This window comes from Triticum aestivum, chromosome 7A (assembly GCF_018294505.1).
Source record: "Triticum aestivum cultivar Chinese Spring chromosome 7A, IWGSC CS RefSeq v2.1, whole genome shotgun sequence".
In the NCBI taxonomy this organism is placed as follows: domain Eukaryota; kingdom Viridiplantae; phylum Streptophyta; class Magnoliopsida; order Poales; family Poaceae; genus Triticum; species Triticum aestivum.
In genome coordinates, this window is record NC_057812.1 from 213,327,635 (window position 1) to 213,349,090 (window position 21,456).

The following is a 21,456-nucleotide window of genomic DNA, read 5'->3' on the forward strand; positions in this document are numbered from 1 at the left end:
GTTATATGTGAGTCCGGGATCGGTCTAGCCAAACCGTGGATCCTGGGATAGCTTGTGCCTCCGTCGATGCCCATGGAATTTTGAGTGCGTAGTTATGGACGCGTGGTATGAATGCCACTACCTCATCGGGATTGTGACGGAGGCTGAATTGCTAATCGAGCTCTTGACGAGCCACGTTGTCCTGTTGCAGTGTAGTCTGGACCCTCTTAATGATGTCCAGGGGCTCGGCAGCCAGACTATGATGCTGCTTGAGAAGGCCGCTTCGTACCTCTGCTGCTAGAGCGATGGTGTGCTCCTCTGTCCGGAGGGAGTGTTCTGTGTTTCCGTTGACTGTTATGACGCCGCGCGGACTGGGCACCTTCAGCTTGAGATAGACATAGTGTGGCACCGCGTTGAATCTAGCAAACGCGGTTCGTCCGAGCAGTGCGTGGTAGCCGCTACGGAAGGGGGCGATATCGAAGATTAACTCCTCGCTTCAGAAGTTGTCCGGAGAACCGAAGACCACCTCCAGCATGATTGAGCCTGTGCAGCGGGCCTCAACGCCTGGTATGACTCCTTTAAAGGTAGTCTTTGTGGGTTTGATTCGTGAGGGATTAATGCCCATCTTCCGCATTGTATCCTGATAGAGCAGGTTGAGGCTGCTACCACCGTCCATTAGGACTCGTGTTAGGTGAAATCCGTCGATGATTGGGTCGAGGACCAGTGCGTCCGAACCGCCATGCCAGATACTAGTTGGGTGATCTCGATGATTGAAGGTGATCGGGAATGACGACCACGGATTGAATTTTGTGGCGACTAGCTCTACCACGTAGACGTCCCTAAGTGCTCGCTTGCCCTCCCTTTTGGGGATGTGTGTAGTGAATATCATGTTCACCATTTTGACTTGAGGGGGAAATTTCTTCTACCCTCCAGTGTTCGGCTACCGGGGCTCTTCGTCCTCATCCTCACTTTGTGACCCCTTTTCTTTGTTTCCGGCATTTAACTTGCCAGCCTGTTTGAAAACCCAACAGTCTCTGTTGGTGTGATTGGCTTGTTTATCTGGGGTACCATGTATCTGGCATGGACGATCGAGTATGCGATCCAGGCTGGATGGTCCCTCACTGTTCCTTTTGTAGGGTGATACGTCTCCAACGTATCTATAATTTTTGATTGCTCCATGCTATATTATCTATTGTTTTGGACATTATTGGGCTCTATTATCCACTTTTATATTATTTTTGGGACTAACCTATTAACCGGAGGCCCAGCCCAGAATTGCTATTTTTTTGCCTATTTTAGGGTTTCGAAGAAAAGGAATATCAAACGGAGTCCAAACGAAATGAAACCTTCGGCAACGTGATTTTCTCACCAAACATGATCCAGGAGACTTGGACCCTACGTCAAGACAGAAAAGCGGAGGCCACGAGGTAGGGGGCGCGCCTACCCCCCAAGCGCGCCCTCCACCCTCGTGGGCCCCCTGTTGCTCCACCGACATACTCCTTCCTCCTATATATACCTACGTACCCCCAAACGATCAGATGCGGAGCCAAAACCCTAATTCCACTGCCGCAACTTCCTGTATCCATGAGATCCCATCTTGGGGCCTGTTCCGGAGCTCTGCCGGAGGGGGCATTGATCACAGAGGGCTTCTACATCATCACCATAGCCCCTCCGATGAAGTGTGAGTAGTTTACCTCAGACCTACGGGTCCATAGTTATTAGCTAGATGGCTTCTTCTCTCTTTTTGGATCTCAATACAATGTTCTCCCCCTCTCTCATGGAGATCTATTTGATGTAATCTTCTTTTTGCGGTGTGTTTGTTGAGATGGATGAATTGTGGGTTTATGATCAAGTCTATCTATGAATAATATTTGAATCTTCTCTGAATTCTTTTATGTATGATTGGTTATCTTTGCAAGTCTCTTTGAATTATCAGTTTGGTTTGGCCTACTAGATTGATCTTTCTTGCAATGGGAGAAGTGCTTAGCTTTGGGTTCAATCTTGCGGTGTCCTTTCCCAGTGACAGTAGGGGAAGCAAGGCACGTATTGTATTGTTGCCATCGAGGATAACACGGTGGGGTTTTCATCATATTGCATGAGTTTATCCCTCTACATCATATCATCTTTCTTAAGGTGTTACTCTGTTTTCATTAACTTAATAATCTAGATGCATGCTCGATAGTGGTCGATGAGTGGAGTAATAGTAGTAGATGCAGGCCTGAGTCGGTCTACTTGTCTCGGACGTGATGCCTATATACATGATCATACCTAGATATTCTCATAACTATGCTCAATTCTGTCAATTGCTCAATAGTAATTCATTCACCCACGGTAGAATACTTATGCTCTTGAGAGAAGCCACTAGTGAAACCTATTACCCCCGGGTCTATCTTCATCATATTAATCTTCCAATACTTAGTTATTTACTTTGCTTTTATTTTACTTTGAATCTTTATCATAAAAATACCAAAAATATTATCTTATCATATCTATCAGATCTCACTCTCGTAAGTGGCCATGTAGGGATTGACAACCCCTTATCGCGTTGGTTGCGAGGATTTATTTGTTTTGTGCAGGTACAAGGGACTCGCGTGTAGCCTCCTACTGGATTGATACCTTGGTTCTCAAAACTGAGGGAAATACTTACGCTAGTCTTCTGCATCATCCCTTCCTCTTCAGGGAAAACCAACGCAGTGCTTAAGAGGTAGCAAGAAGGATTTCTGGCGCCGTTGCCGGGGAGGTTCGCGCAAGTCAAGATTTGACTCCCGACAACGAGCCATTTCTGGCGCCGTTGCCGGGGAGTCTACGCAAAAGTCAATATACAAGGTACCCATCACAATCCCTATCTCCCGCATTACATTATTTTCCATTTGCCTCTCGTCTTCCTCTCCCCCACTTCACCCTTGCTATTTTATTCGCCCTCTCTCTCTATCCTCCCTATCTTTCTCTATTTGCCTCTTTTTGCCTGCTTGCTTTTTGTTTGCTTGTGTGTTAGTTTACTTGCTTGTCACGATGGCTCAAGATAATACTAAATTGTGTGAATTTACCAATACCAACAATAATGATTTTATTAGCTCTCCAATTACTCCTCTTACCGATGTTGAATCTTGTGAAATTAATACTGCTTTGCTGAATCTTGTCATGAAAGATCCATTTTCCGGCCTTCCTAGTGAAGATGCCGCTACCCATCTAAATAGCTTTGTTGATTTGTGTGATATGAAAAAGAAGAAAGATGTGGATAACGATATTGTTAAATTGAAGCTATTTCCTTTTTCGCTTAGAGATCGTGCTAAAGCTTGGTTTTCGTCTTTGCCTAAGAATAGTATTGATTCACGGAATAAGTGCAAAGATGCTTTTATCTCTAAGTATTTTCCTCCCTCTAAGACCATCTCCCTTTGAAATGATATTATGAATTTTAAGCAACTTGATCATGAACATGTTACATAAGCGTGGGAGAGGATGAAATTAATGATACGTAATTGCCCTACTCATGGTTTGAATTTGTGGATGACTACACAAAATTTTTATGTTGGATTGAATTTTGCTTCTAGAAATCTTTTAGATTCGTCCGCGGGAGGCATTTTTATGGATATCACTTTAGGAGAATCTACTAAACTCCTAGATAATTTATGGTTAATTATTCTCAATGGCATACTGAAAAATCTACTAATAAAAAGGTGCATGCGATAGAAGAAATTAATGTTTTGAGTGGAAAGATGGATGAACTTATGAAATTCTTTGCTAGTAAGAATGTTTCTTCTGATCCTAATGATATGCCCTTGTCAACTTTGATTGAGAATAATAATGAATCTATGGATGTGAATTTTGTTGGTAGGAACAATTTTGGTAACAACGCGTATAGAGGAAATTTTAATCCTAGGCCTTATCCTAGTAATCCCTCTAATAATTATGGTAATTCCTACAACAATTATTCTGGAAATTATAATAAGATGCCCTCTGATTTTGAATCTAATATTAAAGAATTTATTACTTCGCAAAAGAATTTCAATGCTTTGATTGAAGAAAAATTGCTTAAGATTGATGAGTTGGCTAGGAGCGTTGATAGAATTTCTCTTGATGTTGATTCTTTGAAACTTAGATCTATTCCACCTAAGCATGATATCAATGAGTCTCTCAAATCCATGATAATTTCCATTGATGAGTGCAAAGAAAGAACCACTAGAATGCGTGCTAAGAACGATGCCTTTATAAGAGTGCGTTCTTCTAGTTCCTATGAAAATAAAGATGAATATCTAAAAGTTATTGATGTGTACCCTATTAAATCTTTGTTTTGCAATATGAATCTTAATAATGGTGGGACTTATTATGATCCACCTTTACCTAGAAGACGTTCCAAGAATTCGGAGTTTTTAGATCTTGATGCTAAGATTGATAAAAGTGGGATTGAAGAAATTAAAACCCTAGATGTTGCTAAACCCAATATTTTGGATTTCAAGAAATTTAATTATGAAAATTTCTCTTTGATTGATTGTATTTCCTTGTTGCAATCCGTGCTAAATTCTCCTCACGCTTATAGTCAAAATAAAGCGTTCACTAAACATATCGTTGATGCCTTGATGCAATCTTATGAAGAAAACTTGAATTAGAAGTCTCTATCCCTAGAAAACTTTATGATGAGTGGGAACCTACTATTAAAATTAAAATTAAAGATCATGAATGCGATGCTTTGTGTGATTTGGGTGCTAGTGTTTCCATGATTCCAAAGACTTTGTGCGATTTGTTAGGTTTCCGTCATTTTGATGATTGCTCTCTGAACTTGCACCTTGCGGATTCCACTATTAAGAAACCTATGGGAAGAATTAATGATGTTCTTATTGTTGCAAATAGGAATTATGTGCCCGTAGATTTTATTGTTCTTGACATAGATTGCAATCCTTCATGTCCTCTTATTCTTGGTAGACCTTTCCTTAGAACGATTGGTGCAATTATTGATATGAAGGAAGGAAATATTAGATTCCAATTTCCGTTATGTAAAGGCATGGAACACTTTCCTAGAAAGGAAATTAAATTACCTTATGAATCTATTATGAGAGCCACTTATGGATTGCCTACCAAAGATGGCAATACCTAGATCTATCCTTGCTTTTTATGCCTAGCTAGGGGCATTAAACGATAGCGCTTGTTGGGAGGCAACCCAATTTTATTTTTATTCCTTGCTTTTTGATCCTGTTTAGTAATAAATAATTTATCTAGCCTCTGTTTAGGTTGTGTTTTTTGTGTTTAATTAGTGTTTGTGCCAAGTAGAACCGCTGGGAAGACTTGGGGGAAGTCTTGCTGTAGAAAACAGAAACTTTAGTGCTCACGAGAACTGCTGCCATTTTTATTTAGAAAGTCTTATTTAGTTAATTATTTTTGCAGATGATTAATAGATAAATTCCTCGCATCCAGAAATTAATTTTAGAATTTTGGGGGTTCCAGATCTTGCGCTAGCTACAGATTACTACAGAATGTTCTGTTTTTGACAGATTCTGTTTTTCGTGTGTTGTTTGCTTATTTTGATGAATCTATGGCTAGTAAAATAGTTTATAAACCATCTAGAAGTTGGAATACAGTAGGTTTAACACCAATATAAATAAAGAATGAGTTCATTACAGTACCTTGAGGTGGTATTTTGTTTTCTTTCACTAACAGAGCTCACGAGATTTTCTACTTTAAGTTTTGTGTTGTGAAGTTTTCAAGTTTTGGGTAAAGATTTGATGGATTATGGAACAAGGAGTGGCAAGAGCCTAAGCTTGGGGATGCCCATGGCACCCCCAAGATAATCTAAGTACACCTAAAAGCCAAAGATTGGGGATGCCCCGGAAGGCATCCCCTCTTTTCGTCTACTTCTATCGGTAACTTTACTTGGAGCTATATTTTTATTCACCATATGATATGTGTTTTGCTTGGAGCGTCTTGTATGATTTGAGTCTTTGCTTTTTAGTTTACCACAATCATCCTTGCTGTACACACCTTTAGAGAGAGCCATACATGATTTGGAATTTGTTAGAATACTCTATGTGCTTCACTTAAATCATTTGAGTTATATAATTTTGCTCTAGTACTTCACTTATATTTTTTAGAGCATGGTGGTGGATTTGTTTTATAGAAACTATTGATCTCTCATGCGTCATTTAGATTATTTTGAGAGTCTTAAATAGCATGGTAATTTGCTTAAATAATCCTAATATGCTTGGAATTCAAGAATAGTAAAAGAACTTTCTTATGAGTGTGTTGAATGCTATGAGAAGTTTGATGCTTGATAATTGTTTTGAGATATGAAGATGGCGATATTAGTGTTATGCTAGTTGAGTAGTTGTGAATTTGAGAAATACTTGTGTTAAATTTTGCGATTCCGGTAGCATGCATGTATGGTGAACCGTTATGTGATGAAGTCGGAGCATGATTTATTTTTTGATTGTCTTCCTTATGAGTGGCGGTCGGGGACGAGCGATGGTCTTTTCCTACCAATCTACCCCCCTAGGAGCATGTGTGTAATACTTTGCTTTGGTAACTTGTAGATTTTTGCAATAAGTATATGAGTTCTTTATGACTAATGTTGAGTCCATGGATTATACACACTTTTCGCACCCTTCCACCTTTACTAGCCTCTCTAATACGGTGCACCTTTCGCCGGTATCATACACCCACCATATACCTTCCTCAAAACAGCCACCATACCTACCTATTATGGCATTTCCATAGCCATTCCAAGATATATTGCCATGCAACTTTCCGTCGTTCCGTTTATTATGACACACTTCATCATTGTCATATTTCTTAGCATGATCATGTAGTTGACATCGTATTTGTGGCAAAGCCACCATTCATAATTCTTTCATATGTGTCACTCTTGATTCATTGCATATCCCGGTACACTGCCGGAGGCATTCATATAGAGTCATATTTTGTTCTAAGTATCGAGTTGTAATTGTTGAGTTGTAAGAAAAATAAAAGTGTGATGATCATCATTATTAGAGCATTTTCCCAGTGAGGAAAGGATGATGGAGACTATGATTCCCCCACAAGTCGGGATGAGACTCCGGACGAAAAAAAAGAGAAAGAAAATAGGCCATAAAAAAGAGAAAAGGCCCAAATAAAAAAATGAGAGAAAAAGAGAGAAGGGACAATGTTACTATCCTTTTACCACACTTGTGCTTCAAAGTAGCACCATGATATTCATGATAGAGAGTCTCCTATGTTATCACTTTCACATACTAGTGGGAATTTTTCATTATAGAACTTGGCTTGTATATTCCAATGATGGGCTTCCTCAAAATGCCCTAGGTCTTCATGAGCAAGCAAGTTGGATGCACACCCACTTAGTTTCTTTTGTTGAGCTTTCATATACTTATAGCTCTAGTGCATCCGTTGCATGGCAATCCCTACTCACTCACATTGATATCTATTGATGGGCATCTCCATAGCCCGTTGATACGCCTAGTTGATGTGAGACTATCTTCTCCCTTTTTGTCTTCTCCACAACCACCATTCTATTCCACTTATAGTGCTATATCCATGGCTCACGCTCATGTATTGCGTGAGATTGAAAAAGTTTGAGGACACCAAAAGTGTTGGGGATATAGCTACCAGGTATGACCCGCCAAGGAGGGGTCGGGTCAATCCTGATGGCGGGTTACAAAAAGAAGCCCAGTAATATTCAAGATGATAGTTATCTAGACTGGTAGAAGGCCTAAGCCCAAAGGCGGCTTAAGGCCCAATATTGTAAACTGACATGTGTAAAGAAAGGCATAAGAAATAAGTCACCGAGCCGGACACGTTTTATGAGTCGGCCAGGACTCTGTAGGCCGCCAAGCGTCAACCCGTGTATATAAGGGGACGATCCGGCGGCGGCTTAGGACAAGAAACAACAGATCAATAACCAAGCCGGCGAGTTGAGCTTCTTGGAGATCAAAACCCCAGCAATACCAATCCCAACTAGACGTAGGCTTTTACCTTCATCGTAAGGGGCTGAACTAGTATAAAAACTGTCTTGCGTGTGCTTTGTCCCGATTAACCCCTTTAAGATTCCTAGTGCGATGGCCCTACGACTAATTCCTTGTTCTAGGACATCTGCCATGTTAACTCCATGACAGTTGGTGCCCACTGTGGGGCTAGCGCATGGTGGATTTGAGTTCTTGAAGGGCAACTTCGAAGGGCTCAAGGGATACGCTGTGGGCCGGATGACCAAGAGTTGTCACGGCAAGCTCTACATTGACGACAAAGGCTGGGGCCCCGAGGCCGGCTCAATTGAGTATGGGTACCGGGTCCCCTTCGGTGGAATTCACGTCTTCATCGTCCGGATCGGCGAGTCAGGCCCTGAGCCGGACGTCCACACCGACCTCATCGAAACGGCTCAGTGCGCAAGGACCGACCATGTTCAATCTGTCGTGAAGCATGCCTTTGTAGGCTGCATCCATGGCGGTGAATACTCTGAAGGATGGGTAGAGGGCGGTGAGACGGCTATCTGTTCTAACACTGCATCATCAACAGGTGAGACGGACTCTCTGTATCAGTTACAAGACGGCATGCTCGGGGGCTGTTCTGATGGCACTAGTATTCCGGACCCCTTTGAGCCGCCGAATTGGGCCGGAGTATTCATGGCAGGGACACAGCCTAGACAGAACTCTACCGCAGCGACAGCAGCAGCCACCGGGTCGGCTGCCGCCGGGTTAGGAGACCCCGCGCGCCCCCGGCTCAGATTCTGATGGACCTCACGAATAAGCTGACGACTCTATTAACCGCTGTGGTAGAGCCGGCGGATAAGCCCTAGCACGACGCAGAGGTGGCACGCGTGCGGGAGGAGATGGTGCAAGCTAAGGAAAATCTAGCCGCGGAAGAAACCCGGATGGCGGCAGAGCGAGCGGCTTTGGATGGTCGTGCTCAACAACTTCAAGAAGAGACTTTCCGGCTCTCGGTGGATCTTAACACATTAAACGAGGTCATGAGGAGGAGGCATCAGAAAACTCAGTCACGTCTACCTCTAGCGCTTGATCCAAGGAACATGTTCCATACGCCCGAAGCTAGGGGGAGCAACCCGCCGGAGGCAAATCGGATTACGACACCCGGTGCGCCGGTTCAGCCACGCACCATGGAGCCGCCTCATATACATACCGCTCCTCCTCATTATGTGCCAACACCTCCGGGTCACTTCTCCAACCCCCTGGAAAATCTCATTGCAGCGTCGACTTGTTTGGCAGCTCTCCCAATGGAAGGCGACTCACCAGCAACGATTGAAACCCGGAGGGTAAGAGAACTTCTTCAAACGGCTCTGGCCCAGCAGGATGCATACTCCTACAGTCGAGACATGATCCATTCAACTCCTCTCCCAAGTCGGATCCCGAGTTACAGTAGGCGCATGGAGTCTGCACAGATGTCAAGTAATGTTCAACGCCACAACCGACCATATAGGCATGAGCCAGTGCGGCCTGGAGCCCTTAACTTAGCGGATCAGGAGAGGATTCGTCAAGAGGCGGAATGAGCGGCTCAATTTGCAGCGGAGAAGGCGGCTCATCAAGCCTTTCCGGCTTACCCACCAACCTCGATTGAGGCAGGAGTGGCCACAAGAACCGGAGGCGTGCCTTGCTTGGTGCCGGCTATACGTAATGAGCGGTTGCCAAAGGACTTCAAGGGGCCTCGTAAGGTGCCCAATTACACGGCTGACCTACAGCCGGGGGCTTGGATTGAGAGTTATGAGATGGATATGGAACTATTGGAGGTTAGTGATGCTGCAATGGCCAAGTATTTCACCATGATGTTGGATGGGACAGCTCGTACTTGGTTGAAGGGATTGCCACCCAATTCTATCGGCTCATGGGCAGAGTTGAAAGCCTGGTTCATCCAGAACTTTAAGGACACGTGTAAACAGCCTATGTCAATTGTGGACCTGACCAATTGCAAACAAGAGGATGGTGAATCCACAACCCATTGGGTGCGCCGGGTCAAAGAGATAATACATTCATCTGATAAGATAGATGCCAGATCAGCGGTCTTAATGTTGGAGAAAAACTGCCGTTTCAAACCTCTGAAGCAGAAGTTGGGGCGTCTCAAGCGTGACTGTAATGATATGGGAACATTGATGGCGGCTCTCGTTAAGTATGCTGATTCTGACACTACTAAAGACCCGGTGTCTGACGAAGAAAAGGTAACGAAGGGAAAGAAGAACGGCAACGGCAAGGGTTACCAGCATAACCCGACGAATCAGGGAGGTGATAAGCGTAAGGCTAATGAGTTTGTTGCTAATACTAATGCGCAGGGTGGTAATCAACGGTGCAAGGGCAGACAGCCCCCTCGATCGGGCGGGTCAGGCCCCACCCTTGAGCAGTTGTTAAATGAACCTTGTCCGAAGCACGGCACCCGGGAGAAGCCGGCCACCCACCTATGGAAGGATTGCACGATTATGAAGGCGTTTAAAAATTCAAACATGTTTGATGGGGGTCACGGCCCAGGTGGCGGCTCAGGTGGCGGCGGTTTTCATGGCCCGGGCGCCGGCTCAGGTGGAGGAGGTTTTTAGGGTCAAGGTTATCCTGGTCACCAAGGAGGATATACTCAGCAACCCGGCCAGGGGAATCAGCAGCAGCAATCTGGTTATCAGAGCAACCCGTAGCAGCTGAGTAGTGGGCAATAGCATGTATTTACCACCAGTTTATGTAAGAGGGACCAGAAACTTCACAAGAGATCCGTCAATGCCGTTGAGCCGGCGTTTCCATGTTATCTACGTTGGTCAGAGCAGCCTATTGTGTGGAGCAGGGAGGATCACCCGCCCCGGGTTGATAATCCGAGTCACTTGGCTTTGGTAGTGGCACCTCAGGTTGGTGGATACAAGTTCACTAAGGTACTCATGGACGGAGGCAGCAGCATTAACATCCTCTACTATGATCCAACACTATTTTCCACGGTGTGCTACCTGGTAAGTCGGCATACCCAGTCGGTAAGATTGAGTTATAAGTAGCCTTTGGGGATGAGTATGACTCCAGAGCGAAGAAATTAACCTTTGAGGTGGTTAAGATCAAGAGCCCATATCATGCTTTGTTTGGGCGGCCGGCTTATGCCAAATTCATGGCTCGGCCGTGTTATGTGTATTTGCAGCTCAAGATGCTGGGTCATAAGGGTACCATTACGGTACATGGGAGCCGGAAGATAGCCTTGGAGTGTGAAGAAGGTGATGCTGCCTATGCTGAATCTGTCTGTGCAACAGAGGAGTTAAAGTTTTATAAGGATCATGTTGACCCGGCGGACATGATGTCATTAAAGAAACCAACAACAGAGCATGAGCCGGTGTTGAAATTCAAATCGGCTGATGACACTAAGATGGTCAATTTTGTTCCTGGCGACTCATCCAAGCAGTTCATCATCAGCGCAAACTTGGATCCAAAATAGGAAAGCGCGCTCATCGAGTTCATCCATGAGAACCGGGACATCTTTGCATGGAAACCTTCAGACATGCCGGGTGTCCCAAGGGAACTCGCTGAGCACACTCTTAATATTGATCCAAAGTTCAAACCCGTCAGACAGTTTCTCCGGCGATTCAATGAAGAAAGGCGGAAGGCCATTGGAGAAGAGGTGGCCCGGCTCTTAGCAGCTGGGTTCATTGTGGAGGTCTTTCACCCAAAGTGGTTAGCTAACCCGGTGCTTGTGCTCAAAAAGAATGGCACCTGGCGTATGTGTGTGGATTACACCGATCTGAACAAGGCTTGTCCGGCTGATCCTTTTGCTCTCCCCCGTATTGATCATATCATTGATGCTACGGCGGGTTGCGCACGGATGAGTTTCTTGGATGCTTATTCCGTTTATCATCAGATTAAGATGGCAGTCAAGGATCAAGAGAAGATGGCTTTTATCACTCTTTTTGGAGCTTTCTGCTATGTGTCTATGCCTTTCGGGCTTAAGAGTGCCCAGGCAACTTACCAGCGGTGTGTGCAGAATTGTCTTCACAATCAAATTGGGCGCAATGTTCATGCTTATGTGGATGATATAGTGGTGAAATCCAGGGAAGAGGAAACCTTGGTTACAGACCTGAAAGAGACTTTTGATAATCTCCGGGTTTACAAAATGATGCTTAACCTGGCCAAGTGTGTTTTTGGAGTGCCAGCCGGCAAGCTATTGGGTTTTTTGGTGTCCAACCGAGGTATTGAAGCTAACCCGGAGAAAATCAAGGAAATTATATCCCTAGCCAAACCAACTTGCGTCAATGATGTTCAGCGGCTGGCGGGGTCGTGTTGCTGCTTTGAGCCGGTTCATAAGCTGGTTAGGGGAAAAGGCTATGCCTCTGTATTAGTTGATGAAGAAAATGGATGTTTTTGTTTGGAGTGAAGCTGCGAACACTGCTTTTGAGGATCTGAAGACACAGCTCGCTGATCTGCCGGTCCTGGCTGCTCCAATTGAGAAAGAGCCGCTATTGTTATACGTGGCTGCTAACTCCCAGGTTGTTAGTGTGGCTATTGTGGTAGAGCGCAAGGAGGCTGGCAAAGAGCATCCAGTTCAACGGCCGGTTTATTACGTCAGTGAAGTGTTAATTGAATCTAAGCAACGATATCCACATTGGCATAAGCTTGTATATGGGGTGCTCATGACAAGCCGGAAGCTTAAGCATTACTTTCAGGGACATCAAATCACTGTGGTTAGCTCTGCTCCTTTGGGAGACATTATTCAAAATAGAGAAGCCAATGGGCGAGTTGCCAAGTGGGCAATTGAGCTTGGGTCTCATGGTTTGAAGTATGTTCCACGTACTGCAATCAAATCTCAAGCCTTAGTTGACTTCATCAATGACTGGACAGAGATGCAGATGCCAGAAGAGAAACCAGACAACACGTATTGGACTATTCATTTTGATGGGTCCAAACAGTTTGGAAGGCTCGGGGGCTGGAGTTGTGTTAACTTCCCCACGAGGTGACAAATTTTGTTATGTGTTACGGTTGATGTTTCCTTGCACTAACAACGCATCAGAGTATGAAGCCTTGCTCCATGGTCTTCGAGTGGCGAAAGAGATGAGTTTGAGCCGGGTCAGATGTCTTGGCGACTCAGATCTAGTGGCTCAACAGGTATCTGGCAAGTGGGATTCCAAGGACCCTCTCATGGCGGCTTATCGTCGGGAGGTTGATGCCGTTGCAGGGCATTTTAAAGGTTATCAGGTGGAGCACATCGACCATCAAAGGAATGAAGCAGTTGATGCCTTAAGCCGGTTGGGGTCTCAGCGTAAGCCGGTGCCACCTAACACCTTTTTGGATGTTTTGCATAACCCCTCTGTCAAGTTGCCCACAAAAGAAGATTTAGCTGTTCCTGACCCGGAGGCGCAGTTGGTAGCGGCTCTTCATGTCATCCCAGATTGGACAATACCGTTCTTGGCTTACATGACCCGGGGAGAGTTACCAGCGGATGAGACCATGGCTCGACAGATAACCCGGCGGTCTAAGTCCATGACAATTTCGGATAGAGAGTTGTATCATCACAATGTTTTTGGAGCGTTTCAACGATGTGTTTCCCCTGAAGAAGGTCAAGAAATCCTTCGTGAGATCCATGAAGGCAACTGTGGTCATCACGCCGGGTCAAAATCTTTAGTGGCCAAGGCGTTTCGTCATGGTTTTTACTGGTTGACGGCTCACGCTGATGCAGAAGATCTGGTCAGTAGATGTGATGGATGTCAAAAATTTGCACGACGAGCGCATGTGCCGGCTCAAGAGCTCCGGATGATTCCAATCACCTGGCCGTTTGCGGTCTGGGGGCTTGACATGGTGGGACCTTTCAAAAGGCTAAAGATAAAAAGACACATCTCCTGGTGGCCGTTGATAAGTTCACCAAGTGGGTTGAGGCAGAGCCCGTGAGTAAGTGTAACGCAGCTACGACGGTTCAGTTCATGAAAAAAGTGATCTTTCGTTTCGGCTTTCCACACAGTATTATCACAGACAATGGCACCAATTTGTCTCAATGGGCTATGGAAGAGTTTTGTCAACGAGAGCACATTCGGCTTGATGTTTCTTCTGTAGCTCATCTTCAATCCAATGGTCAAGCTGAGAGAGCCAATCAGGAAATTTTGAAAGGGCTAAAACCCTGGCTTATGGTTCCTTTACGGCAAACGCCGGGTTGCTGGGTAGAGGAATTACCCTCAGTGTTATGGAGTATCAATACTACACCCAATAGGTCTACAGGTTACACACCTTTCTTCATGGTTAATGGAGCAGAAGTAGTGTTGCCTAGCGACATCCGTCATGACTCGCCCTGTGTGGCGGCTTATGTTGAAGCTAACAATGAAAAATCTAGACAAGATGCACTTGACTTGTTGGATGAAGAAAGAGACTTAGCAGCAGCCCGGTCAACAATTTATCAACAGGACCTGCGTCGTTATCACAGCCGCCGGGTTAAGTCCAGGACTTTTCAGGAAGGCAACTTGGTGCTCCGGCTCATCCAGGATCAGCCAGATGCACACAAGCTATCCCCACCTTGGGAAGGACCCTTTGTGGTCAGTAATAATTTAAACAACGGGTCATATTACCTCATTGACGTTCGAGAGCACAAAGACTCACGTAAGTCGGAGGAAGAGACCCGCTGGCCGTGGAACATCGCTCAACTTCGGCCATACTACACCTGAGCCACTGGCTCTCATCATGTACATACGTTCACATTGTATATACTATGATAAGCAATAAAGTAAGACCATCGGTCTCTTTTCTTTTCAAAGACTATGCATCTTTATTATTTCTTACTTACAAATGACTATTAAGGAACTGATCATATTTGAATCAAGTTTAACCTTTTTGGTCCAGCTTATGATCGTATCTGAATCTAGCTGCAAATCTCATGGTCACTTGGGGGCTTCCTGTTCAAACATAGGTCGTATTCAAACCAAAGAGAACATAGATGTCGTAACCCTCTTGATCGGCTCAAGGCCAAACTCACTTGGGGGCTTCCTGATCGTATCCGAATCATAGCTTAACCCCTTTGAGTCCGACTTGGATCGTATTCGAATCAGGGTCGTTAAAAACCTCTCAAGGTCATTTGGGGGCTTCCTGTTCAAACATAGGTCGTATTCGAACCAAAGAGAACATAGCTGTCGGTACCCTCTTGATCGGCGCAACGCCAAAGCCACTGGGGGCTATATGGTCGTATTCGAACCTTAGCTTAACCCCTTTGGTCCGGTTTACTGATCATATTCGAATCAGAAACCCCCAACCTTTTGAATACAGGGTTAAAATTATGCTTGTTATCTGTTGCATGCCTTTTAATTTGTTGTTCTTTCAATATTATAAATAAATTAGCCTGATCTTCTTCACCGGCTCAATTATTCGACAACACAGCCGCCCGGGTCATTCAAGCCAATGGTTCAAGGATCAAAAGGTACGAGCCACTAAGGTATAATGATCATTGAGTATTCAAGAAGCATTGACTTTTCATAAATATTGAGTTATCAAATTCAATCACCCGGGTTATTTAAACCGGCGATCTAAGGATCAAAAGGGACAAGGTATGGTTATTACCTATACACGCTTACCTGCTACGTTAACTAAAGAGTTGGTATTAGCCCTTATCCTTTATTTATATTTGTCTCTGCTTTTATTGAGGTAAATATATTGGCTCTAAATTAGGTGTTTTAACTCGTTTGGTTCTAAACCGCCATGCCAGTCTTCTCTTTGTATTTACAGGAACAGAGTTCATACATTGCAGAGACAAGCACTAAACGATGCATAAGCAAGCATTAAACATTGGCATCTGGAAACACAGATTCACATAGAAGTATTTTATGCGCGATGGCATAAGCAAACATGCGGTGTTTTAACAACTAAGTTATTACAAGGCTTTATAAGCCCATGCAGATGATCATTGTCCCTCCCTCGCCGGTTCACCATCTTGAGTCTGCTGGAAATTGGGTTTTGACCAATCAAAGCCGTTCACGGTGACAAATTCGGCTTCCTCATCGATCAGGATGACCGGGTCAACCTCCGGGGCAAATGTATCTTCTCTCACTGGTGGGATCAAGTATGTTACTTTATATGAGGGAGGGGCCATCTTCTTATTCTCACTATCAGAACCCGGCTGGTACTTGTCCACATTGGTGTCATCTCCAAGACTAGTCGCTTGAGGCCGAACTCCGCATACGCAGGCTATGAAGTCATCCTGATCAAAAGGAGACCCGTCCTCCTTCATGATAGGATAGCCTCTTGCTACGTCCGCCGGGTCTAGGTCTGGCACGCAAGCCTTGGAGCGGCTTAGGGCAGTCAAAGCTCCGGCTCGCGCGCAAGAGCGTTTTACTTCTTGGAACCTGGCAGGAAGGATGGACAGCTTCTTCAGGACGTCGCTGAGCCGGTTGGGTCCTTGATTAGCAGGAGAGATGGCGTTCAGAGCCCGTTGTGCACCGATATACAATTGTTCAACCAAAGTATATACTGCCTTCAGCTTAACCAATGGGTCTTGGCTCAAATTCTTACTTCGAGCACCTGCATAAGTTTTTACACACAGTCAGTTGGCGGCTTATACTCCGGTTTGGCAAAAAACACACAAAAGGTCAACTCAGGCAACTTACCAAAGATAGCAGCTACCATCTGAGACACCCGGCCCTTTAACCCGTTCAGCTCTGTTGAAATCTCTTTCAGAGCTGTTTCGGCTGTCTCAGCTTGCTGGGTCAGGAGTGCTTTCTCATTTTCCCAAGTTTTTTCCTTGGCAGCAAAGCTCGTCTTCAAATTTTCCATTGCAGAAAGGCTTACTTGCAGTTTGGAGTTAGAAGATTTGATTTCTGACTCCTGACTTGCTAGCCGGGTCTTTGCGTCAGTCAATTGGGAGTTCAATTCAGACAAGGCGTTCTGTAAAACATTCGGATGAGTCAAGACTTGGTTTCAAATTCAAAATTCCAAATTCAAGATTCAAGTCTCAAGTACTTTACAAGTAACATCACTTGACACTTGGGGGCTAATGTATGGCAAATCAAATTTCTACGACTTTACAAACATACTCAAAGTCCCAAGTACCTTACAAAGTAACAACACTTGGCACTTGGGGGCTAATGTATACAGTTCAGCAAGTTTATCAAGGTTAAGCAGGAGTTCTAAGTACTTTGAAGACGGTCTCAACAACAATTTTAAAAGTACTGATTCATTTATGATCAAAATAAACCGGTCCTTGGGGACTACAGGTGAAGCTTCGTTATATTAAAGTCAAGCAAAGATTCAGACATAAAAGTCTTGGCCTATATGTTAAAGTCTACAGGTTATTCCGGTTATCTCATAATCTGAAGACTTGGGGGCTGAAGGAATACAAGTAAACCGAAAAACATACCTCATACTTCAACTGAAGCTACTTGACCATTTCAATCTCAGATTCGCGACTAGAGTGTACATGACTGAGATAGCCAGATAAAATGTCACTGGCATTGAGACGTCATAGTTGGCAACGTCAAAACAACCTTTCCGCCTCTCCAATGCCTCTTGCTTTGCGGTACACCGAGCCAACACGGTTGGGTTCCCCGGCTCAACAAAACGGCTCCCAGTAATTTGAACATCTTGGGCAGATGGAGACGGCGGGTTAGCCGAGCTTGACGGACCAGCTGTAGAGGGATTCACTGTGGCTTCATCAAAAGTCGGCTCAGGAGGATTAGCCTCATTGTCAATAGGCGGGTGTTCTGGAGCGTTAGCCAATGGAGAAGGCGGCCTAGCCGGATCAGATGCCAGCACTGGCGGGTCTTCCACCGGTTTTGCCGCCTTCGCCTTCTTGGATTTAGCCTGGCCGCTAAGGAAAAATATTGCAGGATTGTCAGCATAAATATACAATTGAGCAACCCGGAAGAAAGGAGGATTTCTGATTACCCGGGAGCAGTCTTGAAAGCCGGGAATTGTGTTTGCGATGAATCGCCAGAGGAACGAGACACATCCTGAAAGGATAAAAAAGAGTTAAAAGAAATACAAGGAGCAGGATTCATTAAAACGAGTTAAAGACAGAAATAAGTAAACCTCGTTCGGGCGTTTCCGAGGGGTTTGTCGAAGGACGACAGCCGGTTCATCTTCAATCCCAACTTCACAGCGGCTTTCATGTTGCTGTTTTTTCAAATGAAAGTTGGGATCCAAGTGAGCCAAGGGGTTAGAAAACCTTACTTTACAAATCACTCGTCGAACTTTGTATCTTGGTAAGGGCTCTGAATCGGAGGAAATGATAGTTACCCCTGCTTCCCTGACCTGACTGGCCCCAGTGTCATCCTGGTAAGGATCAGTGTCAATAAGATTGTTAAAAAATTGGCCGAGGGAATCAAGGGCTACCTCCTAGTCAGACGTGTCATCAAGTTTCATTAAATCTTCATCAGTGGTTTTCTTTTTCTTCTTCGACTTCCGGGTCGTCTTCTTGGTGTTCATGGCGGCGGCTTTCACCTTCTTGGCAGCCTCGTGGTCATATTTCACCTTCCAAAAGTCCGAATTGGCCTGCAAAGACAAGAAGAAAGATCAGTGCTAAGGTAATATAGCTGGGCAAAACACAAAGGAAAAGAGATCAGAATATACTTACTTCTGGTACCGGGTTAAGTTTACAGAAGGGATTTAACCCAACAATGCTGCAGTCTTCATATTTCCCATTTACCAAAAGGTTTGACATTGAAACAATGTCTTCTTCGGTTAGTTCAACTGGGCTGTGACGAAGAAAGTTGTCTGGGCCTCCACCGTACTCATACATCAATTTTGATCGACGGCTTAATGGAATAACCCGCCATGAGATCCAGCAGCAGGTCAGATCTACTCCGGTTAAACCATTCCCTAACAAAGCGTTGATTCTTCTGATGGATGGAAGCAGCCTCTTGCGTTCAGCAACAGTGAGTTTATCCGGGAGGGTGAGCTTGGAGTCAAGACGACCGGAGCGGTAACTCGGCAATGGCTTCTCGTTTGCTGGTGAGATGTCCTGACAGTAAAACCAGGTTTGGTTCCAGTCTTTTGGATGACTTAGTAAGACTATGAGAGGGAAGACAGCACCCTGCCAGCGCTGAATTGAGATGCCTCCAAGTTCTAAGCTGGGACCGTTGGTGCATTCGTTTTGCCGGTTCAGATAAAAATACTCTCTAAACAGCTCTACGGTCGGCTCTTGCTGAAGATACACCTCATAGAGCACTTGGAAATTACAAATGTTAGATATGGAATTGGGTCCAAGGTTCTGAGGATGGAGTTTGAAAAAATGAAGAACCTCTCTAAAAAACTTTGAACCGGGCGGTGAGAAGCCACGGTTCATGTGGTCAGTGAAGACAATCACTTCTCCGTCTTTTGGGTTGGGGCGTTCTTCCTTCGGGTCAGGAGCACGATAAGACATGACAGTTTTTGAAGGCAGAAACCCAATGAGGAAGAACTCTTTTAACCGTTCCTCAGTTATGGACGAGGGGACCCAGTTACAGACGGTGGGTGTCTTTGACGGCATGATGTGCAAGGAACTGAAAAAGAAATAACAACATACCGGTTCAGTTTACGGTCAGGTTAACAGTTAAAGGTTGAAGATGTAAAACAAGTAATGGGGGCTTAACTAAGGGCTAATGACATATAAGGAAAAGAAAGCCGGAGCGGTAAGTCGCCATGACTACAGATTCTCTCAGAAAGCAGATTCAGCTAAGTGTTGGCATAAACAAGTTTTACCAAGCTGTCATTATTATTTTGGATCAAATGGCCATTCTGAACAGAAAATATTCTAGACCTAAAAATCTAGTACAGATGAGTTCGTCAGCTATAACGAAGCATCTATACAGGAAAAAGGGATCTACTTATGTCAAAAATGGACACAAAACAACTACCGCACGAGTTATATTTCCTTTTTGGATCAAGAGAGGCTGCGAAGGAAGAACTACCAGAAAGTTTCATGAGGAACAGTGAAGAACATCGATGAACTCGCAAGCCCCAATGCAGATCTAAAAGGTTTGAGAAGGCAAGACTTACAGATGCGGATTTGTTGCGGAGGGTCGTCGCCGTTTTTCTCTGGACAGTTCAGGGTGATGTAGCGGCCAAGCTCGAGGACGACGATAAGCATTGCGGTGGCGGTAGAGCTCGAGCAGCAGCGGAGATTGCGAGAGGAAGAAGATGAAGAAGAGAGGAGAATGAGAAAAACCGGCCGCGTGCCTATTTATAAGGGCAGATGCGAACAGACAGGCGTGAAAATCAAGGAAGGGCCAAAATAATGATTATCCAGCTAAACGAATGCCTCGATTCTCGGAAGGCATTAAAAGATAAAAGATCCGTTGAAGATGATGTCATAACAGGCTTTCATGTTTTCAGAAAATGATGTCATGGCGGGTTACAGAGTTCTTTCAGACAAAGGAAGATGGATTTCGTCTAAGTGTTGAAGGTTGACAAAGAACAAAGTTCAAGTCAACCTTGGGGCCTAATGTTGGGGATATAGCTACCAGGTATGACCCGCCCAGGAGGGGTCGGGTCAATCCTGATGGCGGGTTACAAAAAGAAGCCAAGTAATATTCAAGATGATAGTTATCTAGAATGGTAGAAGGCCTAAGCCCAAAGGCGGCTTAAGGCCCAATATTGTAAACCGACATGTGTAAAGAAAGGCATAAGAATTAAGTCACCGAGCCAGACATGTTTTATGAGCCGGCCGGGACTCTGTAGGCCGCCGGGCGTCAACCCGTGTATATAAGGGGACGACCCGGCGGCGGCTTAGGACAAGAAACAACATATCGATAACCAAGCCGGCGAGTTGAGCCTCTTGGAGATCAAAACCCCAGCAATACCAATCCCAACTAGACATGGGCTATTACCTTCATCCTAAGGGGTCGAACTAGTATAAAAACTCTCTTGCGTGTCCTTTGTCTCGATTAACCCCTTTAAGCTTCCTAGTGCGATGGCCCTACGACTAAGTCCTTGCTCTAGGACATCTGTCGTGTTAACTCCACGACAAAAAGTATGAAACAATTGCTTGGCTTGTCATCGGGGTTGTGCATGATTTAAATATTTTGTGTGGTGAAGATGGAGCATAGCCAGACTGTATGATTTTGTAGGGATAACTTTCTTTGGCCATGTTATTTTGAGAAGACATAATTACTTTGTTAGTATGCTTGAATATTATTATTTTTTATGTAAATATTAAACCTTTATCTTGGATCTTTTGGGTCTGAATATTCATACCACAATTAAGAAGAATTACATTAAAATTATGCCAAGTAGCACTCCGCATCAAAAATTCTGTTTTTATCATTTACCTACTCGAGGACGAGCAGGAATTAAGCTTGGGGATGCTTGATACGTCTCCAACGTATCTATAATTTTTGATTGCTCCATGCTATATTATCTACTGTTTTGGACATCATTGGGCTTTATTATCCATTTTTATATTATTTTTGGGACTAACGTATTAACCGGAGGCCTAGCCCAAAATTGTTGTTTTTTGCCTATTTTAGGGTTTCGAATAAAAGGGATATGAAACGGAGTCCAAACGGAATGAACTCTTCGGGAATGTGATTTTCTCACTGAACATGATCCAGGAGACTTGGACCCTACGTCAAGACACAAAAGAGAAGGCCACGAG